The sequence below is a fragment of the Terrapene carolina genome, unplaced genomic scaffold (genome assembly GCF_002925995.2).
Source record: "Terrapene carolina triunguis isolate 2854851 unplaced genomic scaffold, T_m_triunguis-2.0 Scaffold66, whole genome shotgun sequence".
NCBI lineage: Eukaryota > Metazoa > Chordata > Testudines > Emydidae > Terrapene > Terrapene triunguis.
In genome coordinates, this window is record NW_020664417.1 from 38026962 (window position 1) to 38046511 (window position 19550).

The 19550-nt window shown below is 44.8% G+C and overlaps 1 protein-coding gene across 1 annotated transcript in view; it reads right to left on the reverse strand.

Annotated features, from left to right (window-relative positions):
- Positions 1-19550, reverse strand: part of GPM6A (glycoprotein M6A) — a 353254-nt gene that overhangs the window by 278112 nt on the left and 55592 nt on the right. The gene's annotated exons all lie outside the window — the stretch shown is intronic.

Sequence of the window (19550 nt, forward strand, 5' to 3'; positions counted from 1 at the left end):
GGGACTAAAGAGTGGAGCGTCTTGGGCAGCAGAATCATGAAAAACCAGACATTGTTAGATTTTTTTTAAATAGTTGGGACTAAATAGTGAAGCGCCCAGGGCAAAGAAGTCATGAAAAACCCATTGTTAATATTATAAATATTCCAGTTCTGTTAAAAATAAATGTTTAGATGTTTAAAACACTTACTGCTTGATCCTTCCCCTGATTCTGTGTCCGGGGTAACGGCTGGGGACGGTTGGTAGGGGATCTCAGTAAGGGTGATGAAGAGCTCCTGGCTGTCGGGGAAATCAGCGGTGCAAGCGCTGTCGACTGCCTCGTCCTCCTCATCTCCTTCCTCATCTTCCCCGTCCGCTAACATGTCCGAGGAACCGGCCGTGGACAATATCCCATCCTCAGAGTCCACGGTCACGGGTGGGGTAGTGGTGGCGGCCGCACCCAGGATGGAATGCAGTGCCTCGTAGAAACGGGATGTGTGGGGCTGGGATCCGGAGCGTCCGTTTGCCTCTTTGGTTTTTTGGTAGCCTTGTCTCAGCTCCTTGATTTTCACGCGGCACTGCGTTGCATCCCGGCTGTATCCTCTCTCTGCCATGGCTTTAGAGATCTTCTCATATATCTTTGCATTCCGTCTTTTGGAGCGCAGCTCGGAAAGCACGGACTCATCGCCCCACACAGCGATGAGATCCAAGACTTCCCGATCAGTCCATGCTGGGGCCCTCTTTCTATTCTGGGATTGCACGGTCACCTCTGCTGGAGAGCTCTGCATCGTTGCCAGTGCTGCTGAGCTCGCCACGATGTCCAAACACGAAATGCGATTCAAACTGCCCAGACAGGAAAAGGAATTCAAATTTTCCCGGGGCTTTTCCTGTGTGGCTGGTCAGAGCATCCGAGCTCGGACTGCTGTCCAGAGCGTCAACAGAGTGGTGCACTGTGGGATAGCTCCCGGAGCTATTAGCGTCGATTTCCATCCACACCTAGCCTAATTCGATATGGCCATTTCGAATTTAGCGCTACTCCTCTCGTTGGGGAGGAGTATAGAAGTCAAATTTAAGAGAGCTCTATGTTGAACTAAATAGCTTCATGGTGTGGACGGGTGCAGGGTTAATTCGATGTAACGGCGCTAAATTCGACATAAACGCCTAGTGTAGACCAGGCCTTAGGAGACTATATCAGAACAGCTATGACAACATAGCCCTGTAGAGTTAGAAGCAGCCTATACCAACCTAAGGGGTTTTTCTGACAGTTTAGGAACACACACCCCTCCGAAGGATAGTAGCTACCTCAACAGAAGCACTCTTTCATTAACATAACACCCAGTGTAGATGCAGCTATGTTGGCATAGCTGTAAAATTGGTCAGGGGCGTGGTTTTTTTACACCCCTGACTAAGGCTCTGTCTACAGTGGCAAGTTTCTGCACAGTAAAGCAGCTTTCTGCGCTGTAACTCCCGAAGTGTACACACTGCCAAGCCACTTAGTGCGCAGAAACTGCGCAGTTGCAGCACTGTAAAAAACACCCCGACGAGAGGCATACAGCTTTCTGCGCTGGGGCTACAGCACTGCGGTGCCAGTGTAGACACCGTGGTCGATTACAGCACTTGAATTGCCCTCCGGGAGGTATCCCATAATACCTGTTCTCACCTCTCTGGTCATCAGTTTGAACTCTACTGCCCTGCCCTCAGGTGAGCAACCGTCATCCCCACCCCTTAAATTCCTTGGGAATTTTAAAAGTCCCCTTCTTGATTGCTCAGTGATGCATGCAGTGGTCTCAGCATATATCTTTCCAGGTGGCTATGCCTGCTCCATGCACCAGGCGATCCCCTGCTTGGAGCAATGCCAAGCAGCTGGACCTCATTGGCATTTGGGGAGAGGAAGCTGTGCAGTCCCAGCTGCACTCAGCCGTAGGAATTATGATACCTACGGACAGATTTCACGATACATGACAGAAAGGGGCCATGACCAGGACACGCTGCAGTGCAGGGTCAAAGTGAAGGAGTTGCAGAACGCCTACCACAAGGTGCGGGAGGCAAACCGCTGCTCCGGTGCTGCGCCCACGAGCAGCCGGTTCTACAAAGAGCTGGATGCAATACTCAGAGATGACCCCAGTATGGTCCTGGAACACTGATTTCCCCTGCCCCTGCTGTTACTCACCATTTTGGGGGTCTTGTGGCTCATGTGTGCTTGCCTGGGGTCAGCCAGTTAGTGATAGGTGTGAGAATTATGATTCAGTGATTTAGATCACTGAATCAGTTTTCTGTGTGTTGTAAACAATACTGCTTCTGTAAAATGTTGCATTTAAACTTCAGAGATGACCTTGGGAGCCCAGCCACCCTCTTTGTTATTGGCGACTGAACAGCTGCGCAGAATTAGAAAGCGGCCAAGAGGAACTAAAGAGGACTTTCTGCGTGATGTTATGATGCACTCCATGGCTGAGAAGCAGGAATTGAAGGAGTGGTGGGACAGTGAGAAGAGGGACCGAAAGGAGAATGCGGCATGCCAGAATGAAGCCACGGATCGGCTCTTAAACGTTATAGAGCACCAAGCAGACACACTCCAGGCGATACTAGCACTGCAAACTGAGCACCTCAGAGCCTGCCCTCCCCAGCAGCCACTGTCGCAAAACTCTTTCCCATGTGCCCCCCAGACACCACCAACACGCTCTTATCAACCTCCTGGCTCCACTCCTCCCCCCTCACAATCTAGCACTGCAGACTCCCACTACCCACTGCACTCAACACCCATCCCCTCTGCAGTTTGGCCCTGCTGACATACATACAGTACCCACTACATTGTACTCCAAAAGGAGAAGATTGGATATGATTCCTGGACATACACAAATTTTTAGCCATCCCAGACCCCACCTTCTCCTGGGACCTTTGCTTCTCCCAACCCCATCACTGCTGATGGTTTTTTTTCCTGTTTGACTCTCTCCTTCGGTTGTTGTTTTTTAATAAAAGAATTGTGTTGGTTTGAAAGCAATCTTTATTCTTTCAACTGAAAACAAAGAGCTCTGCAAAGCAACAGACACTTATGTTAAACCTTCATATTGCATCGTTTGCACTAATCACCTCCTAGCATTACAAGCACTGCACTCCCGAGCATAGCAACAAATATTAGTGGCTTTCAGCTTCAAATTGCTACCTCAAGGCATCCCTGATCCTTATGGCCCTGCGCTGTGCCCCTCTAATAGCCCTGGTCTCTGGCTGTTCAAACTCAGCCACCAGGCACTGAGCCTCTGCAGTCCAGCCCTGAGTCAAGCTTTCACTCTTCCCTTCACAAATATTACGGAGCATACAGCACGCGGCTATAAGCATAGGAATATTGTCAGCGGCCAGGTCCAGCTACCCGTAGAGGCAGCGCCAGCAGGCTTATAAACAGCCAAAAAGCACACTCAACAGTCATTCTGCACTTGCTTAGCCTATTGTTGAGCTGCTCCTTGCTGCTGTCAAGGTTCCCCGTGTATAGCTTCATAAGTCACAGCATTAGGGGGTTGGCGGGTCTCCCAGGATCACAATGGGCATTTCAACTTCCCCTATGGTGATCTTCTGGTCTGGGAAGAAAGTCCATGCTTGCAGCTTCCTGAACAGGCCACTGTTCCAAAAGATGCATAATGCACCTTTCCGGATCAGCCTGCATTAATGTCTGTGAAACGCCCACGGTGATCCACAAGCGCCTGGAGAACCATTGAGAACCACCTCTTGCGATTAATGTACTCAGTGGCTAGCTGGTCTGGTGCTAGAATTGGAATGTGTGTCCCATCTATCGCCCCTCCGCAGTTAGGGAAGCCCATTTGGGCAAAGCCATCCACATCACGCATGTTGCCCAGAGTCACGGTCTTTCAAAGCAGTATGCGATTAATGGTCCCGAACACTTCCATCAACACAAGTCCAATGGTCGATTTTCCCACTCTGAACTGGTTAGTGATTGATCGGTAGCAGTCTGAAGAGGCAGAGCGCGCAATACACAAACCGTTGAAAGATGGCACCAAATGCAGACAGAAGCACAGGGATTGCTGGGATGCGAAGCAATGCATCACGGGGCATTGGGACAGGACCCAGGATGCCCCGCAACCCCCTCTATCTTCCCACAACCCTTAGTGGCAGAAGAGGAAGAAATGCTCTGTGGGATAGCTTCCCAGAGTGCAACACTCCGAATACCGCTGCAAGTGTCATAAATGTGAGCACACTATTGCGCGGGCAGCTGACAGTGTGAACACACAACAGTGATTTCCCTTCAGTGCCGTCTGAGCGGCGCTATAACTCTGCCAGTGTAGACATGCCCTAATATAGCTATACCAATATACCTTTCAAATGTAGACAAAGCCTATTTCAACAGCAAATTTCAAGCCATCTGCCTACCCACTGAATTACTCCTAAGCTTGCAGAGGTTTTTGTTTGTTTGTTTTTTAAAGGGGGGCGGGGGAGGCAGAGAACAGGGGAGACAGGAGCTTAGGCTTGATCTTTATCATGCTAATGAGGTCCTAAACTACTTGCTCAGTATTCTGGGCCTTATTCCTGCTACTGGTCATTACCGACAAATTGGCCACGTAGCAGCAAACTCTGGGCAGGATCAAGTATCTGCCGTCTCTCCCTGACACTGTCCCACTCATTTTTTACCTCACAACAATTTGCAACTGTATTCTGCTGAATTAAGTTCTTTGTGTCCAATTGCTATACAGGTCTTGTCTGGTTGTCTTCTTTACTGGAACTCAAAATAATTAGCTGGCCTTAACTTTGTCTTCACTGAAAAGTTAATGCAAGTTACATACAAAAGTTACTCTTCTCAAGTTAGACTTTGTCTACACTACACAGCTTTTAGCAACACGGCCGTGTCACTAAAAGTCAGGCAGCATAAACACTGTTTTTCAGCACTTTTGCTGACAAAATACTTCCACCCCCTATGAGCGGGGTTTGCGTTGTCAACAAGAGAGTGCTCCTGCTGACAACCCACTGTTTACACTGCCACTTGCCATGGCAAAACTTTTGTCTTTCGGGGAGGGGGGTTTTAAGCACCTGCGAACGACAAAAGTTTTGTTGGTCAATTGCCAGTGTAGACAAAGCCTTAGTCTAGCTTGAGCAAGAGCTACACTGCAAAATGGCAGTCAGGTGGCTGTATCCATACAAGCTCTGCACATGCTTGTGGTGCTAAGACTTCTGGGGGCACATCCTATGGTTCTTCACACTGCATTAAGCCAGGTCCCTCTATGAATTCTTCCCCAGTGAATTGTGGCAAGACTTGTCTGTGCTTGTTTGAGCATGCTGGAGGACTAGTGGTGCAGACGCAGACTAGCATTTGAGCATGGTTGTGCTAAGAGCTGATGAGTTATGCTATCTGATGCTGCAGCCTACACTACAGCCCCTCTCAGGCCAGCCAACTCATATTAAAAGCATCCTCACATTCAAGTTAAGGGGTTTTGTGTGAGGATGGGACCCGTGTTAGGGGCAACACCTGAGTTACAATTAGTGTTAACTTTGCAGGGAACACAAGCCCTTAGTCTCATTGCAGAAAATCTAGATTGAGACTCTGACCTGCACCAATCTACACCACAGTAAATCTCCTCCTTTATAACAACACGGACATATTTTTAATACATTTTTCTGAATACCTACAGGTGCACAAAATCTGATATAATTCTTATAATATCTACCAATCTCATCTGAGTGCCTACTGCAACCACATACCATTCAGGGAAATAAAAGAAATACATAATGATTGGTTGTGAAACACCGTTTTACACTAACAGAACAATGCCATTCTACAATAGTTCTAGGGTGCCCAACACTTTCCTTGATCATGTAAACAGCTTTAATAGATTTTAAAACAACAAGGGATCATTATGATCATCTAGTCTGACAAGCTGCATAACACAGGCCAAAGAACCTCACACAATAAAATACTTAGAGATACTGTCAATGTGAAATCTAGTCAATGAAAAAAGGAAAAATAGTCTCTGATGTGGGATACCTACTCCTTGGTCCAATTCTTATGTTTTTACTATCATATTTTTGTATGTTCTTAAATGTTTTCCTTTCTCCTATTGCTGCAAGGAAAGACCCACACACAATAGCAAGAGAAACTAACTAATGGCCTGATCCTGCAAGATGGAGCTACTCACTTAGGTAAAGTTACTCACCTGCCTGAGTATTAGCAGGATGAGGCCTTAATTAACTTATATTAGGAAAACAGTGAAACTGCATATACAGTGTGATCAAATAAACAAAGACATAGACAAATATTTGTTCACTAATCTCTTTCATTTATATTAACTTTAGGAGCTACTAAAATGAATAGTAGGTTAAAGTCTTCAGAAAAGTGGAATTTTTCAGTTCCTTTAATGGCTGAAGTTTCTCTATTCTGGAATAAGCATGATTTCTTAATAATAGGAAAAGGCTAATCTTAAGAGTAAATGTGTTTGTTTTATAAGTCAATTAGCTGATCATATAAATGATAAGAGTACAGAAAAAATAATTGAGGGATCATTCTGTTTTTTGCCAGTGGATGTTGCAGTTATGAAGCCCTTAACATTATCTTTGGATTTAATCTTCTTATAATAGAATACTAGATATTATTGAACAAATAGTAAAATATTAAGCAACTTCTTTGTCTGCTTTATGACATAGCATTCCAAGAGTTGCATTGCTCTTAAAACACCATAAAGACTCAACAAATGTGTGGGAAAAGGTGGTGGTTATCAGTTAAACTTTCACAATGCACATTTAAAGTGTATTTCACAATCTAAATAGATTGTGATGTAAAAACAGAAAGTAAGTATCAACAATCTACCATTTTTAATACTGTTCTATAAATTATATTTATTGCACATACATTTGCACAGGCTTCTGTAATTTCTTAAACAATACAAGTACTGTTACAAGTACTGAGGAGAGTAGGTTGGAAAGTTAAATAAGTAGAAAAATGGTGTTTGTTGAAACCAATGCAATTCATATGCTGCATTGGATACAGCTGGCATTAGTTTGGTCAAAGTAAGCTGAATGAATCACAATGAATTTTTGTTTTCTAAAGAGACCGGGATGCTTACAGAAGGAACTTCCAACTATGAAAAATAAATATTTGAAATGGACTTTTAAAAGGCTATGCAGAAAAAAAGCAAGGCAATTCACATACATCTGCAATCCAGGATGAAAGGCCCTCAGTTTAGACCATGGAATTTTTTGTCACAAGAAGTCTCTGAGGCCCATAAATAAACAACATTCAAAAAGGTACTGGACAGTTATACAAATATCAGGAATATCCAGAGTTATAACTGATGACAACAAAAGTTTTGGAAGAAATATTAAACTTTATGCTTCAGGGTTTAAAACAATCTCTAACTACAAGAGACAAGGAGGAGAAGCAATGGGAGGGGCAGATTATCCCACATCTTTCTACTGTGGGGTTCTGCACCTTCATCCAAAGCATGTGGTATGGTTATTGTCAGGAGGATACTGACAGAGTTTAGATCTGATCCAGTATGGCAATTCTTATGGTCCTCATAAAAGGACATTCTGAGTCTGCCTAAGGTGACTGAGAGGGAGGCTCAATTTGGCAATCAAGGAGGTTAACTAAAAATCCAAGTCCCTAAGCATGATGCCTTAGGAGAATCACAGAGGTGTACGGGCTTAATGATTCCTCTAAGTCTGCTCTGATGCACAAAATGTACGGGAAAGACAGCAGTGGGATATTGGTCTTCAGGTTGTCTGCAGGGGCACACAAATGGGGATTTTTACCTGAAGAATTAGCTATCAATATTCCTGCAAAATCTGACCTGGACAGAGACTATCAAGGAATGTTTTTATTATTAGGCAATAAATATATAAGATAAGTATGTCTGCAACCTAAGCTGTAAGCTTTTGTGGTCTTGAAAGTTCATGCCTTCCTTTCTTCTTAAAGAATGCCTAAGGGCAAAATGCTCTCACATGAACAGTGGTGAGCTGGAGCCGGTTCACACCGGTTCGCAAGAACCTATTGCTAAATTTAGAAGCCGGTGTAGAACTGGTTCCTAAAGGGGCGGGCGGGCAGGCAAACTCCAGTCCGCGGGCCACATTCGGCCCGCGGGACCATCCTGTCTGGCCCGCCTGAGCTCTCAGCTGGGGAGGCTCCCCCGGCCCCTCTCCCGCTCCCCTCCCACCCTCGCAGAGCCCCTGGAGCCCTGGGGAAGCGGCGGGGCTCCAGCGGCTATTTAAAGGACCGGGGCGGCAGAGGCAGCTGGAGCTCCGGCCCTTTAAATAGCCCCTGGAGCGCCCTGCTACCCCAGGGCTCCGGGGGCTATTTAAAGGGCCCGGGGCTCCCCTGCTTCTACCGCCCCAGCCCTTTAAATAACCGCCCGAGCCCTGGAGTAGTGGCGGCGGGGCTTGGGCGGCTATTTAAAGGGCCGGGGCGGTAGAAGCAGCGGGAGCCCAGGACTTCTTAAAATAGCCCCCAGAGCCCTGCTGCCGCTACCCCAGGGCTCCAGCAGTGGGGCTCTGGTGGCAATTTAAAGGGCCTGGGGCTCCAGCCCCTGCTGGGAGCCCCAGGCCCTTTAAATTGCCCCCTTGGGAAGCCGGGCCACCCTGTACAGCGCACTGGCTTACTTTCACCTCTGGGTAAGGGGGTGGAGCTGCAAACTCCAGCAGCTGCGCGGCATCCTTACACAGCAACATGGTAAGGGGGCTGGGCCGGGGCTGGGAGGAGGGGTTGGATAAGTGGTAGGGAGCGGTTGGAGGGGGTGGAGGTTCTGGGGGGGCGGTCAGGGGACGGGGGTTGGGTAGGCGTGGGAGTCCCGGGGGTCTGTCAGGGTGGTGGTGGTGGTGGAGGATGGGGTTGGTGCAGTCAGGGGACAGGGAGTGGGGCGAGTTGGGTAGAGGGTGGGGTCCTGGGGAGCAGTTAGGGTGGGGGGGGTCTTGGGAGGGGGTGGTCAGGGGACAAGGACGGGGGGGTTGATGGGTCGCGGGTTCTGAGGGGGGCAGTCGGAGGCAGGACGTGGGTTGGGGTCGGATGGGTGGGTGGCGGGGGGGAGAAAGGCACGTGGGACTTGTACTCACCGCGCGATTCCCTACCAGGTCTTCGGCAGCGGGTCCTTCACTCGCTCCAGGTGAAGGACCTGCCGCCGAAATGCCGCCGAAAACCCAGAGTGAGTGAAGACCTCCCTGCTGACGAAGTGCCACCGAGGACCCGGTAGGGGGGTAGGATTTTGGGAGCTCATCACTGCACGTGAAGTAATGGTTATATCATACAATGGATACAAATATTACTTCTTCAGTAACTAATATGGATTCGGGGTGTTTTAGTTGTTTGGCTGGTTTGTGTTTTTTTTGTTTTGTTGTGTTTAAATGGTAGGGAACATTCTTGGAGGAAGTAATTCAGTGCAGAGTATATTCAGGCCTAGCTGCTTTTCCATCTCTGAAGAGAGAAAATATCTATATAAAAAGAAATGTATTACCAAGGTCTTTGAACTTATTGGCACACTGTCTGGAGTGGCTCACCACTGTGAGTGACCAACTCAGAGCAAACTGTCAGAAAACAAGGACAGATACTCCAAACTGTGGTGTGTTCTATAATTACATTTCACCAAGTCGGTAACAAATGTTAACTCCTGTATCACTGTACTAGTCTTACCATGGAGTCACAGACAGTCTATCTTGTCACCCAGACAAGCTGAACTTTGTGATAAAAGGTTATTAAAACCAAAAATCACACCACATCAGGTTTCTCCCAGTTCCAAGAGACCAGTCACTTACCCCAAATCAATTGATACTCCAGATTTTACACCAAAGACAGCCAATTCTATAGTAAACTAACTGTAGGTTTATTAGCTAAGAAAAAAATGAAAGTTATTGAGATGTTAAAGTAGGCAAAATATAATAACAGTTGAGTCAAAGTTTGTAAATCCAAAATGAGAGCAGAGATGTAGTAACCTGCCAGTTTCCCAAAAGTCTTTTCAGGGCTACCCAGAGTAACTATGGGGATCTCAGTCTTCTTGTTCAGCTATTCTACACATTAGAATCCAAACAATCCAGAGATACAGGATCTCTCTTTGAATCAGTACTTATAGCTTCTTATCACAGACAACAATCTGACATGTGTCTGTACCCGCACAATGGTCAATTGTTTTGAATTTAGCACTCATTCATTTTCATTCGATGAATTATTTAGTCACAGGGATATACATAATGTAAATACCTGCCATTACATTATAATATAATAGATAAGTGAGAACAATACAAGTAACATTCCATTAGTTTTCCTGAAGTTCTAACTCCTGAATACACTCTTACATTAACACACACTTTGATCTAGGGTTATTTAATTACTGGGCATGCATAAAATAAATGTAATATAATAGTAAACAACAGTCTACAGATACAATACAATCAATATCTCCTTTGATCTCTATTAACACACAAGTGAATTGGCCTGTGGCTCTGGCCTGACCTCATCTGTCAGCATCACACCTATAAAACTCTAGTATACTAAACATGACCAGTTCCGTAGTATGGCTGTCCCAGGGAAGAACAAATGGGAGAGTCATCTTCTACTGTTAGACTGACTAGTGGTAGCCAGTCTGGAGTGAGCAAGAAAAATCACATAGTTAATGCTGTAATCTACTGTCTCATATTCACTTTAATTTCCTCTCTTTGCCTGTAACACTTCTAGAAAAGTATATTCCAGAGGACAAGAGCATTAACTTTTAAGTTATTTTGCAAAGTTTTTACTTTCTTGTGGAAGGATATTGATGACTTTATGGACCACTGTGACTAAAAACCACTAGCCTGTGGTTAAAACGCTGGATTGAGACTCAGGTAATCAGTTTCTGCTCTGCCATAGACTTCCTGTGGGACCTGGGCCAAGTCACTTTATCTCTGTGTCTTAGCTCCCATCTGTAAAATGGGGATCATAGTAATCCTACAAGCTAATGTGTGTGGGAGGATACTTCACCTATGCATACAAATTTACAGGACTGTGGCCTTTATTATTATTTTACATGTCAGCATACCATGAGAAAAAGCCCCAATTTACATATTAAGATTCTACAATGGGGGACATCGCCTCTTTTGGAATAAAAAGCTGCTTAAAATGCTAGTGTAGGTGTGCTAGTGTAGCTGGGGTGAGTTTCAGTGCTTTACAATGTTTAAATGGGGAAAATACAAGAAGGAGGAGTCCCTATTATCATATTTTCTCGCATGGTAATGTAAGATTGCCTTCCATAGTTTTGCATAAGATTGTAGGTTCTCTTTTTTCAGGGCTGGAAGTATAAGCATTTTCATTCTAAACAAGTCACTCTGATATCCCAGTTTTATTGTGGCAAAATTAGTTTAATTTCTTAAATTACATTTGATACACTGAATAAAAACAAAAGTGCCATATAAATCCCAAATAAATCAAGGTACTAAAACAGACTGAAACTGTCTAAGTCAATGGCTTTGGGATCTGTTAATAAATAACCACAAAGGGTCTGGTATTTTCAGCCTCAGTGATAAAGCAATAAAAGTCATATAATAAATCAAAATGTCAACCCTCATAAAATGGCTACATTAACCATAACTGTCAAATTCTCTCAGACGAGCAGGGAAGTTAATTTAAAACTTACTCAAAAAAATAAAATAAGCTGATTTTTAAACAAACATATGGAAGTAAAAAAAATTGTTTTCCTTGGGGTGGAGGTGTTTTGTTTATTTATTTTAGTGGGGACTTAAATCCCCAAGATGAGAGTAAAAGAACATTTAAGTACATGGTGTTCTACTTCAGAGGTTTCAGTTCAACTCCCAACAGCCAGAGAAAGAACAGAAAGGAATGAGTTGTTAGACCTTCACATATTAGGAAAAACAAGTTGGCTGCCCAAGATGGATGTCCCTAGAGATAAGACAGAAGACGACCTCTAGACAGAATATTCTATAGCAATGACTCTGAACTGGTGGCAATTAAGTCTCTCTCTGATAACGAGAGGATTTGGAAGCTGGAATTTGGGCTGCATATGTCTACAGCACAGGGTTTAGAAGGATTCAACAGCTGAGAGAGTGAAGCTATTTGTGAGAACTGAGGGTGGGTTTGTCAGCTGGAAGATGGAAATGGCTCCGGTATTGTTTATTTTTATGAGGGAAGCTGGCACAGGGATTGCTCCAGATACCATGTTGGACAGCTGGAGAAAATCTCTTATCAGTATTATTACAAATTCATCTTTAAATTGGATTAGGTGTTTGGGTTAGCTGGACAAATGGAGAAGGGCTTATTCAGGGCACTTGTTGAGGTATTATGGGTTAGCTGCTTCAGCGACCAGGAGATGGGGGGAGGGGGAGCAGAAGTAGGGTGACCAGATGTCCCGATTTTATAGGGACAGTCCCGATTTTGGGGTCTTTTTCTTATATAGGCTCCTATTACCCCCCACCCCCCACTCCCTGTCCCGATTTTTCACACTTGCTATCTGGTCACCCTAAGCAGAAGCGAGGCGGCTGCAGGCAGATTCAGCAATTGGGAGGGCTTGTCTTTGTTTCTTCTTGCATGGAAGGGTTGCAGACAGGTTCATCAGATACGAAGCTCTGCCTTAAATGGGGCAACAGCTGGAAGCAAGGCAGCATCAGGGAAATGCAATACCCATGAATTCTGACACCATAAATGCAAACATTTTTACTTTTTGCACCACAATACAGATAGGGTCTTACTGATCAGACAATTTCATGCAGCAAATCAAACTGACACATCGGCTATCATTTCAGTTCTTTATATATTCATTCTGACCTATAAAAATAAATAATCACTTAAAATCCACAGACGTTAACAAAATAAATCAGAAAACACAGATAAATTAAGTAGGAGAGATTTGCTTTCATAAGTACACTCTAGAATACTTTCAAGTGAGAGGTGCACTTATAGTTCTTATTCTGCCATTAAACTGCTGAAGCCAATTTTCCCCAGACTCTTCATATCTTCCCAAACTACATACAACTCTAAGAAATCCCCAACAAGCAATGTTATGAGGAAAGACTATTATGTTTTAGAGAAACTGAGGCAACCTATCTTTACATGAATGAGAGTGGAGGAGAATTCTAACAGTATCTCATATAATGGGTGTTCTTAATTTCTCTCTGGTAGAGAAACAGCTGGTGTAGACTGGTATTTTAATGCAGTCTTTGCTTTAGAAAAACCCAATCATTTGGCACACAAGAAGAGCAATAATTCAGGCAGAACCTACTCTTGGTAATGAAGACAGCAGAATGGTTCCAATAGCAGTAAACATTTTCAAGGTCCATTAAGTCATCTTTCTCATTCTACTTAACATCAAATTCAGTATGCGAATCAGTGGCCACAGCTGGATGCAAGAAACATTTAGATACATGAAATTATGGCACTGAATCCTGTTGCTAATAGGTCAAGGAAAAATTTGAAAAGACATACCTAGCGTAAGCAATTATAAGACAGCTACCACCTTTCTGCCTTCCTGCATACCAATTTATGCCACAGCAGCCAGGGCCGGCTCCAGGCACCAGCCGAGCAAGCTCGTGCTTGGGGAGGCAGATTGTACGAGGCGGCATTCGGCCCAATCCTAGGGCGGCACGGCCGCTTTTTTTTTCTTTTTTTTGTTCCGCTCCGGCCGCCCTGTAGGGGGCGGCGGTGCAGAGGAGGGGAGCACCCTGCAGCAAGCCCGGCAGGGCAGCCCACGTCCTTCCCTCCCAGCCGACCGCGGCACGGAGCCCTCCCGGCAGGCGGCTCGGTGGTTGGGGCCGCTGACAGCGCCCCACTGAAGCCCTGGCAGCCCCCTTCTCTCTCCCCCCCGCTAGCCAGGGCACCAGCGCAGGGAGTCCCCCTGCACTCTGGCTCCGGCCGCACCGCAAGTTTTTGTTTGTTTGTTTGTTTGTTTTTTTTGCTTGAGGCGGCAAAAAAGCCAGAGCCGGCCCTGACAGCAGCACACATTTTAGAGTCTTGTTCATATTCATACATCAATGAAAGTTACACTGATTCACAATGTGAGAAATTTAGCCCTACACTAACCAGTAGCAGAAATGAATTCCTAGACTGCAGGTCCAGTGACTCTTATGGTACGATATCTTGCAAACTATCTGGGCTAGAAACAAATATCATACACCACTGAAAAGCTAGTATTCCAGTCTTTCCAAAGATGTAGCGCATTTGTTTCTATATCTGGCACATCACGAGAAATCAGATTTTATAATTGAACCATTGCAATTACTGTTACCTTTTTCCCCTGCTTCAATTCGGATGTGAATTGTTATCTCATGTGCTGCTAAACTAGACAGCAATGATGGATGCCACCTGAAAGCTTCAAACTGTAGCTTTTGCAGTAGTATCTCACTCTAACAGAGAGATATTCATTGCTAAAATTGTCAAAAATAAAAGTAAAAAAAATGGCAAATAGAATTCCTACTTCTTAGAATTTCTAAGTCTTTTGAAAACTGGCCTGTCCTTAGATGGCTGGACATGTGGTCAATAGCTAAGTTCCAGGAATCCATGGGTGACATGGCTGAGGGAAGGTCTGTGATCACTGGAAGACACTATCAAATCAGGACTTCTGCCTGTAATGACTGTCTTGTGGTTAAGGCACCAGGCTGGCACTGAGGGAGATCTGCATTCAGTTCTTTGCTCTGAAGGATTCTTTCCATCATTTCATCTCTCCATGCTTTGGTGTCCCCACCTGTAAGATAGGGATACTGGTACAGCTCTACCTCACAGAGGTGTTGGGAGGGAAAAAAGGGCCATATAAGTCCCAAGGTAGGTTGTAAGTCCCAACTTGCCTATCATCTCCTCTACTGTGGCCAGTTCTCACTGTAAGCCCTTCAACCTGCTGCCAGGTGTCAGCAAGTGGCTTACAGTAGTAAATTGTGCTCAGGTGTTCTTCCTCAGCAGTCAGATGCTACAATGACAGACATTACAAGATAACACTAATTAGACTGTTGCCTGGTTTATGTCAGGTATTCTCCGTGCTGAAGTGGCATAGGCATAGGAGTGATAATAGAGGAAGGGAGAGAGAGTAGCTCCTGAATCTTTGAAAAGGGATTTGGAGAGGGAGGAAAATAGACCAATAGATAGGGTGACCCTACTAATGAGAACTGCAGGAGGCTCTCCAAAGAAATACATAAATCTCCATTACAGTGAAGTTTAATAAGCATGGTCATACTTTCCTGTAAGGTTAAGGCTGGATGGAACTTAAACTAGGCAAAATGGATGTAATTCTAGTAATAGAGAAACACTTTGAAAAGCTCAACACCATTGTCTATCCTGTTTTCAAGATGGTCTGTAGTCTTGGGGTTCTTTAAGTATTTTTATTGTGCTTATCACTATTCAAACACCTCCTGCGCTGTTAACTGATACTGGATTCCTACAGCTGCTGAAGTTGCCCTATTCTACCTAACTCTGTCAAGAATTCCATATCGAGTGCTGTCAGATTCAAACTTTCCCACAGCAATCCACACGTTCATGACTTTCAGACTTGATTGCTACAATATATTGTACAGTAACTCCTCACTTAACGTTGTAGTTACGTTCCTGAAAAATGTGACTTTAAGCGAAACGATGTTAAGCGAATCCAATTTCCCCATAAGAATTAATGTAAATGAGCGGGTTAGGTTCCAGGGAATTTTTTTCCCACCAGACAAAAGACTGTATATATACACACTATATACATACACATACATACACACACACACACACACACAAACAATTTAATACTGGTACACAGGGATGATGATTGTGAAGCTTGGTTGATGTGGAGGAGTCAGAGGGTGGGATATTTCCCAGGGAATGTCTTACTACTAAATGATGAACTAGCAATTGCCTGAGCCCTCAAGGGTTAACTCTCATACTCTACAAGGCAGCAGGAATGGAGGGAGGGGAGACAGCATCACAGACAGACAGAGACACACACTGTGTGTGTGTGTGAGATGCATATTTCTCCTTTAAGTACACTGCCTTGTTAATTAGATCAGCTTGCTGAGACCTCAGCTGCTGCCAGCAAGCTCCCTCCGTCCTGAGCCCTGTCGTGTGTCCCCCCTGCTCTATGGAAGATGGGGTAAGCAGGATGCAGGAGCAGGAGGAGGGGGGGACACTCTGACATTAGCCCCCCTCTTTCTCCCTCCCCCCCACAGCAAGCAGGAGTCTTGGGGAGCAGCTCCAAGGCAGAGGGCAAGAGCAGCGCATGGCTGGGGGGAAGGACAGCTGCAATTTCTAGCCTGCTGGGCAGCTGCTCCACAGGGAACTTAGGGGAGTGGGGAGCTGATGGGGGGCTGCCAGTCCACCCTGGTTCCAAGCCCTCACCAGCTAGCTGCAATGGGCTGCTCTTCCTGCAAGCAGTGGACAAAGCAGGCGGCTGCCAAACGACGTTAGAAGGGAGCATTGCACAATTTTAAACTAGCATGATCCCTAATTGATTAGCAACGTAACAACGAAACAACGTTAACCGGGACGACTTTAAGTGAGGAGTTACTGTACCTAGAAACAAACACAAAAAACCATAAAAAGCTCCTGTTGGCTCAAAGCACAGTAACCCATCTCCTCCCCGACAAGCCCTCCAAAAGCAATGTGAGGGGGGACAAATCAAATTTGCCACCTCTTTTACTTCACCAAAAAGATTTAGAAGACATCTAGCCTCTCTTCTTTCACACTCCTCCCAAGAAGATAACAGAGATAAATGATTGGGGGGAGCATGTAAGAGGGGTAATTTATTTCTGATAATACTGATGGGTTCTGGCCATGGAAATAGATGTGGAAGACCATTATCCAAACAGTTTAGAATCTCAAAAAAGTTGTTTTGTTTAAGAGTTGGGTGAAAGTTCAAATGGGAGCTTATTTTGTATGAACAGGATTCATCCATTGTCTTTTCATAGGTGGGAATTCAAACTACAAGGGGTCCCAATTAGAGAAAAAAAATATGTTTGGACACCCACTGGCTCTCCTTTTATAGCAAAGCAGTATCCCCTCAAATGATTCTATTGATCTCAACTGCAACCATATTACAGGGAGAGAGAGGCACTTTAAGGGGAAAGGTCCCAGGCCACTTAGAATTCTGTCTAAACCAACACTTTAAACTTTAACCAAAGACCAGAGGGTAGAATATGCTTGTAACAAGATACCCTGCTTAACAAACCACTGCTGCATTCTACATGAGCTACAATAGCCAAATGGATTTAATGTAACCCTAAGGAGCATCAATCGAGTCCTGAGGTGACAAGAGTATGTATCACAGTAATGAGAAACAGACAAGAGAGAGGGAAAAGATTACACCCTCCCCTCCTAAATGAATACAAACAAAAAACCTACACAGACTACTGCTGAAACTGATCATCCAGCAATAACTGAGGATCTAACCAGCACCTCTGGTTGAGAACATAACTTATACCAGCCATTCCAACTGCTTTCCTCAAACTACCAATACCACTGTTCTGTCAGGATTCAACCTCAACCAGCTCGCTCTCCTCACGCCTGCAATCTGAACTAGAGGCTGGAAAAGGCACTCAGCTCCACAGTTAGGTTAGAGGTCTGCACTGAAGTTAGCTTAACACCAAAGAAAGAAAATTCAAGTCACTAATAGTTGTCCAACACTGAGATACTTTAAGATCAGAAGTTAAAGCATCTAACATAACTGAAAACTGTGTGAAAGAGAAAAGGCATCTGAATCACGCCCTGTATAAAAAGACTCAACCACAAGATTCCACTTACACGGAGCAAGAAAGGTTTTGTGCTTCAGTAAACCAACCATTCCAAGGTTGCCCCTGAGAGCTGGTAATACCCACTTACAAACCTACTTCTAGAGGAGAAACACACGGATACTGAAACAAATCTGAAACTGATGCAGATCTTAATGATAACTAATGAATCCCAGCAGAAATCCAGCCAGAGTAGATCATTTTGTGCTCACCTCAGGAGAAGCTGCTGCTGAAAGAGACGAGTAGAATGCCTGTCTTCATTACAGATTGGAACTGCTGCTGCTTCTTCCAAAGAAAAGCTGCACACACGAAGAATTTGCTGACACTAGATGGGGGAAAATATGCCATAGGGAGGAACAGAACCAGAAGGTTGGTCTACACTGGGGGGGGGGGGTGTCGATGTAAGATACGCAACTTCAGCTACGGGAATAGCGTAGCTGAAGTCGACGTATCTTATTTCAACTTACCTCCCATCCTCACGGCGCGGGATCGATGGCCGTGGCTCCCCCGTCGACTCCGCTTCAGCCTCTCACCCTGGTGGAGTTCCGGAGTCGACGGGAGCGCGTTTGGGGATCGATCACTACCCGCTGATCCGGCAGCTAGTCTGGATGTACCCAGAGATTGCCTTTTGGATTGTCATGGGGGAAAAGGAGATAAGGCAGTCAAAGTACTCTGATAAACATCCAAATTTCAGCGTGCCTATTCTAACTGACCCAAAGCCTTTTCAGGATCACCCATCATTAGCCTACACCATCATGCTTAGAGTTATTTTCATCATCATTTAGTACTGACACTTGCACTAAACAATGACATTTTAAAAGTCCATAAAAAAGGAAAAAGTATTTAGAATAAAATCAGGCTGGTGCAGAATGCCTCTGAAACTCCTAGTTTAATTATCTTTTTTAAATGAAAATTAAAACCAATTTCTGTTACCAAAGGGCCAGATTAGTTTAGCCCTGTCTCACACAGGGAGTAAGGCCCTTCCCTTACTCCACCAATTGGCTGAGCAATGGCTGCTCAGTGTATGGCTCAAGCCACAGGGTAGGGAGTACAGGCTACATGCCCACTATTCCCCAATGACCAAGTGGGCAGGCAGGGAGTAAAGAGGGGTGAGTAGTTGAAGAAAACCTGGCTCCACCCTCTCCTCACTCAGATTAGCTGACTAGGTGCATAAAGAGAGGTGGGGGAGATGCTGCTCACCCAAAAGGTGGTGAAGTAACTTATGCTATCCTTCCCCATAGAGCAAATTGCACCTGCTTACCACCTCTGATTCTGTGCTGGCTCAGTCTCCAACTGCCTGCCTGGATGGAAGATTCACTGAAGGAGGATGGAAACAGTGCAGAGAAGGGGAAAGCGGGCAGGAGGGAAGGGGGAGAGTCAGAAAAACCAAGCAAGAGAAAGACCAATAGGGGAGAAAGATAAAAAGAGCAGAACAGTTGGTCTGGGGAGGGAACATGAAGAAATACTGCTCTTACAAAAGAAAGACCACCAACACTGTAGCCGCAAAGAAGTCAATGTCTTTGTTTGAACCTGGATCACTGGCTTATTCTATAAACTGTTTCTATCCTATTCATAAAATATCTACATTTCAACCCTACGTGCTGGGATTTCATGAACCCTCCAAGCTATGAAAGATCTTTTCTGCATCTAGGTACATGCTGGCTTGGTATCTCCTCTAGTAACTATCTGTTATGTATACTAGAGTGTGTATTATCTGCTGAAAATCTACTTGGAAATTATATTTGAAAATGATGAATAAGTTTAATAAGGAGTACCCCAAATTTAAAACTTTAATTGTTCAACTGTGTACATGCACAAAATTGGTATTTCCACGCAAGCTCTCAGTGTTGGGCCCTCTCATCAAAGAACACGTTGATTTAAATAAATAAATAAATAAATAAATAACCAACCCACCACCTCTGGTC